Raw genomic sequence first — 10,000 nt, forward strand, 5'->3', positions numbered from 1 at the left:
GGGTTAGGGCTAGAGTTCGGGTTAGGGTTAGGGTTCGGGTTAGGTATACGGTGAGGGCTAGGGTTAGGGTGAGGGCTATGTTTAGGGTTAGGGTTAGGGTTAGGGTTAGGGTTAGGGTGAGAGTTAGGGCTAGGGCTAGGGCTAGGGCTAGGGCAAGGGTTAGGGCAAGGGCTATGGTTAGGGTTAGAGTTCGGGTTAGGGTTACGGTTGTGGATGCGGTTGGTGTTGTGTTGTGGTTGGGGTTGGGGTTAGGGTTTGAGTTTGGGTTCGGTTCGGGTTAGGGTTAGGGTTAGGGTTGGGGTTGGGGTTAGGTTTAGGGCTAGGGCTAGGGCTAGGGCTAGGGTTAAAGCTAGGGCTAGGGCTAGGGTTAGGGTTAGCGTTAGGGTTAGCGCTAGGGCTAGGGTTAGGGTTAGGGGTGGGGTTAGGGTTAGGGTTAGCGCTAGGGCTAGGGTTAGGGTTAGGGTTAGGGGTAGGGTTAGGGTTAGGGTTAGGGTTAGGGCTAGGGTTAGGTTTAGGGCTAGGGATAGGTTTAGGGATAGGGTCTGGGCTAGGGTTAGGTTTAGGGTTAAGGCTCGGGCTAGGGCTAGGGATAGGGCTAGGGCTAGGGCTAGGGCTAGGTCTAGGGCTAGGGTTAGGGTTACGGTTAGGGCTAGGGTTCGGGTTAGGGCTAGGGTTCGGGTTCGGGTTAGGGCTGGGTAACTGTTAGGACATGCGTTAGAGCTAGAGTTAGGGCTAGCGTTAGGGTTCAGGTTCAGTTTAGGGTTACAGTTTGAGTTAGGGGTAGGGGTAGGGTAGGGCTAGGGCTAGGGTTAGGGCTAGGCCTAGGGTTAGAATTAGGGCTAAGGTTAGGTTTAGGGTTAGGGTTAGCGTTAGGGTTAGCGCTTGGGTTACGTTTAGGGTTAGGGATAGGGTTAGGTTTAGGGCTCGGGTTAGGGTTAGGGTTACGGTTATGGTTAGGGTTTGGGATAGGGTTAGGGTTAGTGGTAGGGGTTGGGTTAGGGTTAGGGCTAGGGTCAGGGTTGGGGCTAGGGTTAGGGTTAGGGTTATTGTAAGTGAGAGGGTTAGGGCTAAGCCTAGGGTTATGGTTAGGGTTAGGGATACTGTTTGGGTTAGGGTTAGGGTTAGGGTTAGGGTAAGGGTTAGGGTTAGGGTTAAGGATAGGGTTAGGGCTAGGGTGAGGTTTAGGGTTAGGGTTAGGGTTAGGGTTAGGGTTAGGTCTAGGGTTAGGGTTATCGTTAGGGTGACGCTTTGGGCTAGGGTTAGGGTTCGGGTTAGGGTTAGGGTTAGGGTTCGGGTTCGTGCTAGGGCTAGGGTTAGAGTTAGGGCTAGGGCTAGGGCTACGGATAGGCTAGGGTTAGGGCTAGGGCTAGGGTTAGGGCTTAGGTTAGGGTTAGGGTTAGGGTTAGGGTTAGGTATAGGGTGAGGGCTAGGGTTAGGGTGAGGGTTCTGGTTAGTGTTAGGGCTAGGGTGAGCATTAGGGTTAGGGCTACGGTTATGGTTAGGGTTTGTATTAGGGTTAGTGGTAGGCTTTGGGTTAGGGTAAGGTCTAGGGTTAGGGTTAATGTTAGGGCTAGGGCTAGGGTTAGGTTTGGGGTTACGGTTAGGGTTACGGTTAGGGTTAGGGTTAGGGTTAGAGTTAGGGCTAGGGTTGGGGTAGAGGTTAGGGTTAGGGTTAGGGTTAGGGTTAGGTTTACGGTTGTGGTTGCTGTTGGTGTTGTGTTGTGGTTGGGGTTGGGGTTAGGGTTTGAGTTCGGGTTCGGTTCGGGTTAGGGTTAGGGTTTGGGGTAGGTTTATGGTTTGGGTTAGGGTTAAGGTTGGGGTTGGGGTTAGGTTTAGGGCTAGGGCTAGGGCTAGGGTTAAAGCTAGGGCTAGGGCTAGGGTTAGGGTTAGCGTTAGGGTTAGCGCTAGGGCTAGGGTTAGGGTTAGGGTTAGTGCTAGGGTTAGGTTTAGGGGTAGGGATAGGTTTAGGGATAGGGTCTGGGCTAGGGTTAGGTTTAGGGTTAAGGCTCGGGCTAGGGCAAGGGCTAGGGCTAGGGCTAGGGCTAGGGTTAGTGTTAGGGTTAGGGCTAGGGTTCGGGTTAGGGCTAGAGTTCGGGTTAGGGTTAGGGTGGGGTTAGGGCTACGGCTAGGGTTTGGGCTTGGGTTAAGGTTAGGGTTAGGGTTAGGGATAGGACTAGGGATAGGGATAGGGATAGGGATAGGGATAGGACTAGGGATTGGGATAGGGATAGGGATAGGGATAGGGCAAGGGTTAGGTCAAGGGCTATTGTTACGGTTAGGTTTAGGGTCAGTGTGAGGGCTATGGTTAGGGTGAGGGTGAGGGTGAGGGTTACGGCTAGGGTTAGCATTAGGGTTAGGGCTGGCGTTAGCGTTAGCATTAGAGTTAGGTTTAGGTTTAGGGTTAGGGTTAGGGTTAGGGTTAGGGCTAGGGCTAGGGCTACGGTTAGGGCTTGCGTCATGGCTAGGGTTAGGGTTCGGTGAGGTTTAGTGTTCGGAGTAGAGTTAGGGTTAGGGTGAGGGCTAGGTTTAGGGTGAGGGTTAGTTTTAGGGTTAGGGTTGGGCTAGGGTTATCATTAGGGTTAGGGCTAGGGTTAGGGTTAGGTTTATGATTATGGTTAGGGTTTTGGTTAGGTTTAGTGGTAGGCTTTGGGTTAGGGTTAGGGCTAGGGTTTGGGTTAGGGTTTGGGTTAGGGTTAGGGCTAGGGTGAGGTTTAGGGTTAGGGTTAGGGTTAGGTCTAGGGTTAGGGTTATCGTTAGGGTGACGCTTTGGGCTAGGGTTAGGGTTAGGGTTAGGGTTAGGGTTAGGGTTAGGGTTAGGGTTCGGGCTAGGGCTAGGGTTAGGGCTAGGGCTAGGGCTACGGATAGGGCTAGGGTTAGGGCTAGGGTTAGGGCTTAGGTTAGGGTTAGGGTTAGGGTTATGGTTCGGGTTAGGTATAGGGTGAGGGCTATGGTTAGGGTGAGGGTTCTGGTTAGTGTTAGGTCTAGGGTTAGCATTAGGGTTAGGGCTACGGTTATGGTTAGGGTTTGTGTTAGGGTTAGTGGTAGGCTTTGAGTTAGGGTAAGGTCTAGGGTTAGGGCTAGGGCTAGGGTAAGGGTTAGGGCTAGGGTTAGAACTAGAGCTAGGGCTAGGGTTAGGGTTAGAGTTCAGTTTTAGTTGAGGGTTACAGTTTGGTTTAGGGGTAGGGGTAGGGGTAGGGTTAGGTCTAGGCCTAGGGTTAGGGTTAAGGCTATAGTTAGGTTTAGGGTTAAGGTTAGGGTTAGCGCTAGGGTTAGGCTTAGGGTTAGGGTTAGGGCTAGGGTTAGGTTAAGGGCTCAGGTTAGGGTTAGGGTTACGGTTCTGGTTCTGGTTAGGGTTTGGGTTAGCGTTAGGGTTAGTGGTAGGTGTTGGGTTAGGGTTAGGGATAGGGATAGCGTTTAGGCTTGGATTAGGGTTAGGGTTACAGTTAGTGAGAGGGTTAGGGCTAAGGCTAGTGTTAGGGTGAGATTTAGGTTTAGGGATATGGTTTTTTGTTAGGGTTAGGGTTATGGTTAGCGTTAGGATTAGGGTTAGGGCTAGGGTTAGGTCGAGGGTTAGGGTTAGGGTTAGGGTTAGGGTTAGGGTTAGGGTTAAGGTTAGAGTTAGGGTTAGTGTTAGGGTTAGGGTTAGGGTTTGGGTTAGGGTTAGTGTTAAGGTTAGAGTTAGGGTTAGGGTTAAGGTTTGTGTTAGGGTTAGGGTTAGTGTTCGGGCTAGGGCTAGGGTTACTGCTAGGGCTACAGTTAGGGCTAAGGTTAGGGCTAGGGTTAGGGCTAGGGTTAGGGCTTGGGTTAGGGTTAGGGCTAGGGCTAGGGCTAGGGCAAGGGTTAGGCAAGGGCTATGGTTAGGGTAAGGGTTAGGGTTAGGGTGAGGGTGAGGGTTAGGGCTAGGGCTAGGGCTAGGGCTAGGGCTAGGGCAAGGGTTAGGGCAAGGGCTATGGTTAGGGTTAGAGTTCGGGTTAGGGTTACGGTTGGGTTTAGGGTGAGGGTCAGGACTAGGGTTAGGGTGAGGGTTAGGGTTAGTGTTAGGGCCTGGGTTAGCATTAGGGTCAGGGCTACGGTTAGGGTTAGGGGAGGGGTAGGGGTAGGATTAGGGTAGGGTTAGGGTTACGGCTATGGTTAGGGTTAGGGCTCGGACAAGGGTTAGGTCTAAGGCTAGGATTAGTGTTAGGGTTAGGGCTATGGCTAGGGCTTGGGCTAGGGCAAGGGTTAGGGTTAGGGTTAGGGTTAGGTATAGGGTGAGGGCTAGGGTTAGGGTGAGGGTTCTGGTTAGTGTTAGGGCTAGGGTGAGCATTAGGGTTAGGGCTACGGTTATGGTTAGGGTTTGTATTAGGGTTAGTGGTAGGCTTTGGGTTAGGGTAAGGTCTAGGGTTAGGGCTAGGGTTAGGGTTAATGTTAGGGCTAGGGCTAGGGTTAGGTTTGGGATAGGGATAGGGATAGGGATAGGGATAGGGATAGGGATAGGGATAGGGCTAGGGCAAGGGTTAGGTCAAGGGCTATTGTTACGGTTAGGGTTAGGGTCAGTGTGAGGGCTATGGTTAGGGTGAGGGTGAGGGTGAGGGTTACGGCTAGGATTAGCGTTAGGGTTAGGGCTGGCATTAGCGTTAGCATTAGAGTTAGGTTTAGGTTTAGGGTTAGGGTTAGGGTTAGGGTTAGGGCTAGGGCTAGGGCTACGGTTAGGGCTTGCGTCATGTCTAGGGTTAGGGTTCAGTGAGGTTTAGGGTTAGGAGTAGAGTTAGGGTTAGGGTGAGGGCTAGGTTTAGGGTGAGGGTTAGTTTTAGGGTTAGGGTTAGGGCTAGGGTTATCATTAGGGTTAGGGCTAGGGTTAGGGTTAGGTTTATGATTATGATTAGGGTTTTGGTTAGGTTTAGTGGTAGGCTTTGGGTTAGGGTTAGGGCTAGGGTTTGGGTTAGGGTTAAGGTTAGAGTTAGGGTTAGGGTTAGGGTTTGGGTTAGGGTTAGGGTTAAGGTTAGAGTTAGGGTTAGGGTTAGGGTTTGTGTTAGGGTTAGGGTTAGTGTTCGGGCTAGGGCTAGGGTTACTGCTAGGGCTACAGTTAGGGCTAAGGTTAGGGCTAGGGTTAGGGCTAGGGTTAGGGCTTGGGTTAGGTTTAGGGCTAGGGCTAGGGCTAGGGCTAGGGCTAGGGCAAGGGTTAGGCAAGGGCTATGGTTAGGGTTAGGGTTAGTGTTAGGGTAAGGGTTAGGGTTAGGGTTAGCGTGAGGGTTAGGGCTAGGGCTAGGGCTAGGGCAAGGGTTAGGGCAAGGGCTATGCTTAGAGTTAGAGTTAGGGTTAGGGTTAGGGTTGGGGTTAGGGTGAGGGTCAGGGCTAGTGTTAGGGTGAGGGTTAGGGTTAGTGTTAGGGCCAGGGTTAGCATTAGGGTCAGGGCTACGGTTAGGGGTAGGGGTAGGGGTAGGGGTAGGGGTAGGATTAGGGTAGTGTTAGGGTTACGGCTATGGTTAGGGTTAGGGTTAGGGTTAGGGTTAGGGTTAGAGTTTGGGCAAGGGTTAGGGCTAGAGTTCAGGTTAGGTTTAGGGTAGGGTTAGGGCTAGGGCTAGGGTTAGGGTTAGGGTTACGGTTAGGTTTAGGGCGAGGGCTAGGGCTAGGGCTAGGGTTTGTGTTAGGGTTACTGCTAGGGCTAGGGCTAGGGTTAGTGTTAGGGTTAGGGTTAGGGTTAGGTTTAGGTGTAGGGTTAGGGTTAGGCTTAGGGGCAGGTTTAGGGGTAGGGCTAGGGTTAGTCGTAGTGTTAGAGCTAGGGCTAATCTTGGGATAGGGATAGGGATAGGGATAGGGATAGGGTTAGTGTTAGTGTTAGGGCTCGGGCTAGGGTTAGGGTTAGGGTTAGGGTTAGGGTTAGGGTTAGGTGTAGGGTTAGGGTTAGGCTTAGGGGCAGGTTTAGGGGTAGGGCTAGGGTTAGTTGTAGTGTTAGAGCTAGGGCTAGGGCTTGGGATAGGGATAGGAATAGGGATAGGGATAGGGATAGGGATAGGGATAGGGATAGGGATAGGGTTAGTGTTAGTGTTAGGGCTAGGGCTAGGGTTAGGGTTAGGGTTAGGGTTAGGGTTAGGGTTAGGGTTAGGGCTAGGGCTAGGGTTAGGGTTAGGGCTAGGGTTAGGGTTAGGGTTCGGGCTAGGATTAGGGCTAGGGTTAGGGCTAGGGCTAGGGCTAGGGTAACGGTTAGGGCTAGGGTTGGAGCTAGAGCTAGGGCTAGGGTTAGGGTTCAGGTTCAGGTTCAGTTTAGGGTTACAGTTTGGGTTAGGGGCAGGGGTAGGGGTAGGGGTATGGTTACGGCTAGGCCTAGGGTTAGGGCTAGGGCTAGGGTTAGGTTTAGGGTTAGCGTTAGAGTTAGGATTAGCGCTAGGGTTAGGGTTATGGTTAGGGTTAGGGTTAGGTTCAGGTTTAGGGCTCGGGTTAGTGTTAGGTTTAGGGTTACGGTTCTGGTTAGGGTTTGGGTTAGGGTTAGGGTTAGGGTTTGGGCTAGGATTAGGGTTAGGGTTACAGTTAGTGAAAGGGTTAGGGCTAAGGCTAGGGTTAGGGTGAGATTTAGGTTTAGGGATATGGTTTTTTGTTAGGGTTAGGGTTATGGTAAGCGTTAGGATTAGGGTTAGGGCTAGGGTTAGGTCGAGGGTTAGGGTTAGGGTTAGGGTTAGGGTTAGGGTTAGGGTTGGGGTTAAGGTTAGAGTTAGGGTTAGGGATAGGGTTTGGGTTAGGGTTAGGGTTAGTGTTCGGGCTAGGGCTAGGGTTACTGCTAGGGCTACGGTTAGGCCTAGGGTTAGGGCTAGGGGTAGGGCTTGGGTTAGGGTTAGGGTTAGGGCTAGGGCTAGGGCTAGGGCAAGGGTTAGGGTTAGGGTTAGGGCTGGGGCTAGGGCTACGGTTAGGGCTAGGCTTAGGGCTAGGGTTAGGGCTTGGTGAGGGTTAGGGTTAGGGTTGGGGTTAGGGTGAGGCCTAGGTTTAGGGTGAGGGTTAGTTTTAGGGTTAGGGTTAGGGCTAGGGTTATCATTAGGATTAGGGCTAGGGTTAGGGTTAGGTTTATGATTATGGTTAGGGTTTTGGTTAGGTTTAGTGGTAGGCTTTGGGTTAGGGTTAGGGCTAGGGTTTGGGTTAGGGTTTGGGTTAGGGTTAGGGTGAGGATTAAGGCTATGGCTAGGGTTAGGGTTAATGTTAGGGCTAGGGCTAGGGTTAGGTTTGGGGTTACGGTTAGGGTTAGGGTTAGGGTTAGGGTTAGAGTTAGGGCTAGGGTTGTGGTTGAGGTTAGGGTTAGGGTTAGGGTTAGGCTTAGGGTTACGGTTGTGGTTGCGGTTGGTGTTGTGGTTGGGGTTGGGGTTAGGGTTTGAGTTCGGGTTCGGTTCGGGTTAGGGTTAGGGTTAGGGTTAGGGTTGGGGTTGGGGTTAGGTTTAGGGCTAGGGCTAGGGCTAGGGCTAGGGTTAAAGCTAGGGCTAGGGCTAGGGTTAGGGTTAGCGTTAGGGTTAGCGCTAGGGCTAGGGTTAGGGTTAGGGGTAGGGTTAGGGTTAGGGTTAGGGTTAGTGCTAGGGCTAGGGTTAGGGGTAGGGGTAGGGTTAGGGTTAGGGTTAGGGTTAGGGTTAGGGCTAGGGTTAGGTTTAGGGGTAGGGATAGGTTTAGGGATAGGGTCTGGGCTAGGGTTAGGTTTAGGGTTAAGGCTCGGGCTAGGGCTAGGGATAGGGCTAGGGCTAGGTCTAGGGCTAGGGTTAGCGTTACGGTTAGGGCTAGGGTTCGGGTTAGGGCTAGGGTTCGGGTTAGGGTTAGGGTGGGGTTAGGGCTACGGCTAGGGTTAGGGCTTGGGTTAGGGTTAGGGTTAGCGTTAGGGTTAGGATTAGGGCTAGGGCTAGTCTTAGGGCTAGGGCTAGGGCTGGGTAACTGTTAGGACATGCGTTAGAGCTAGATTTAGGGCTAGCGTTAGGGTTCAGGTTCTGTTTAGGGTTACAGTTTGAGTTAGGGGTAGGGGTAGGGTAGGGCTAGGGCTAGGGTTAGGGCTAGGCCTAGGGTTAGAATTAGGGCTAAGGTTAGGTTTAGGGTTAGGGTTAGCGTTAGGGTTAGCGCTAGGGTTACGTTTAGGGTTAGGGATAGCGTTAGGTTTAGGGCTCGGGTTAGGGTTAGGGTTACGGTTATGGTTAGGGTTTGGGTTAGGGTTAGGGTTAGTGGTAGGGGTTGGGTTAGGGTTAGGGCTAGGGTCAGGGTTGGGGCTAGGGTTAGGGTTAGGGTTATTGTAAGTGAGAGGGTTAGGGCTAAGCCTAGGGTTATGGTTAGGGTTAGGGATACTGTTTCGGTTAGGATTAGGGTTAGGGTTAGGGTTAGGGTAAGGGTTAGGGTTAGGGTTAGGGTTAGGGCTAGGGTGAGGTTTAGGGTTAGGGTTAGGGTTAGGGTTAGGGTTAGGTCTAGGGTTAGGGTTATCGTTAGGGTGACGCTTTGGGCTAGGGTTAGGGTTAGGGTTAAGGTTAGGGTTAGGGTTCGGGTTCGGGTTCGGGCTAGGGCTAGGGTTAGGGCTAGGGCTAGGGCTACGGATAGGGCTAGGGTTAGGGCTAGGGTTAGGTCTTAGGTTAGGGTTAGGGTTAGGGTTAGGTTTATGGTTCGGGTTAGGTATAGGGTGAGGGCTAGGGTTAGGGTGAGGGTTCTGGTTAGTGTTAGGGCTAGGGTTAGCATTAGGGTTAGGGCTACGGTTATGGTTAGGGTTTGTGTTAGGGTTAGTGGTAGGCTTTGAGTTAGGGTAAGGTCTAGGGTTAGGGCTAGGGCTAGTGTCAGGGTTAGGGCTAGGTTTAGAACTAGAGCTAGGGCTAGGGTTAGGGTTAGGGTTCAGTTTTAGTTTAGGGTTACAGTTTGGTTTAGGGGTAGGGGTAGGGGTAGGGGTAGGTCTAGGCCTAGGGTTTGGGTTAAGGCTATAGTTAGGTTTAGGGTTAGGGTTAGGGTTAGCGCTAGGGTTAGGCTTAGGGTTAGGGTTAGGGCTAGGGTTAAGTTTAGGGCTCGGGTTAGGGTTAGGGTTACGGTTCTGGTTCTGGTTAGGGTTTGGGTTAGCGTTAGGGTTAGGGTTAGTGGTAGGTGTTGGGTTAGGGTTAGGGCTCGGGATAGAGTTTAGGCTAGGATTAGGGTTAGGGTTACAGTTAGTGAGAGGGTTAGGGCTAAGGCCAGTGTTAGGGTGAGATTTAGGTTTACGGATATGTTTTTTTGTTATGGTTAGGGTTATGGTTAGCGTTAGGATTAGGGTTAGGGCTAGGGTTAGGTCGAGGGCTATTGTTACAGTTAGGGTTAGGGTCAGTGTGAGGGCTATGGTTAGGGTGAGGGTGAGGATGAGGGTTACGGCTAGGGTTAGCATTAGGGTTAGGGCTGGCATTAGCGTTAGAGTTAGGTTTAGGTTTATGGTTAGGGTTAGGGTTAGGGTTAGGGTTAGGGCTAGAGCTAGAGCTACGGTTAGGGCTAGCGTTATGGCTAGGGTTAGGGTTCGGTGAGGTTTAGGGTTAGGAGTAGAGTTAGGGTTAGGGTGAGGGCTAGGTTTAGGGTGAGGGTTAGTTTTAGGGTTTGGGTTAGGGCTAGGGTTATCATTAGGGTTAGGGCTAGGGTTAGGGTTAGGTTTATGATTATGGTTAGGGTTTTGGTTAGGTTTAGTGGTAGGCTTTGGGTTAGGGTTAGGGCTAGGGTTTGGGTTAGGGTTTGGGTTAGGGTTAGGGTTAGGATTAGGGCTAGGTTAATGGTTAGGACATGCGTTAGAGCTAGATTTAGGGCTAGCGTTAGGGTTCAGGTTCAGTTTAGGGTTACAGTTTGAGTTAGGGGTAGGGGTAGGGTAGGGCTAGGGCTAGGGTTAGGGCTAGGCCTAGGGTTAGAATTAGGGCTAAGGTTAGGTTTAGGCTTAGGCTTAGCGTTAGGGTTAGCGCTAGGGTTACGTTTAGGGTTAGGGATAGGGTTAAGTTTAGGGCTCGGGTTAGGATTAGGGTTACGGTTATGGTTAGGGTTAGGGTTAGGGTTAGTGGTAGGGGTTGGGTTAGGG

The sequence above is a fragment of the Heloderma suspectum genome, chromosome W (genome assembly GCF_057233095.1).
Source record: "Heloderma suspectum isolate Gila_16-S chromosome W, 16-S_ref, whole genome shotgun sequence".
Lineage (NCBI taxonomy): Eukaryota > Metazoa > Chordata > Lepidosauria > Squamata > Helodermatidae > Heloderma > Heloderma suspectum.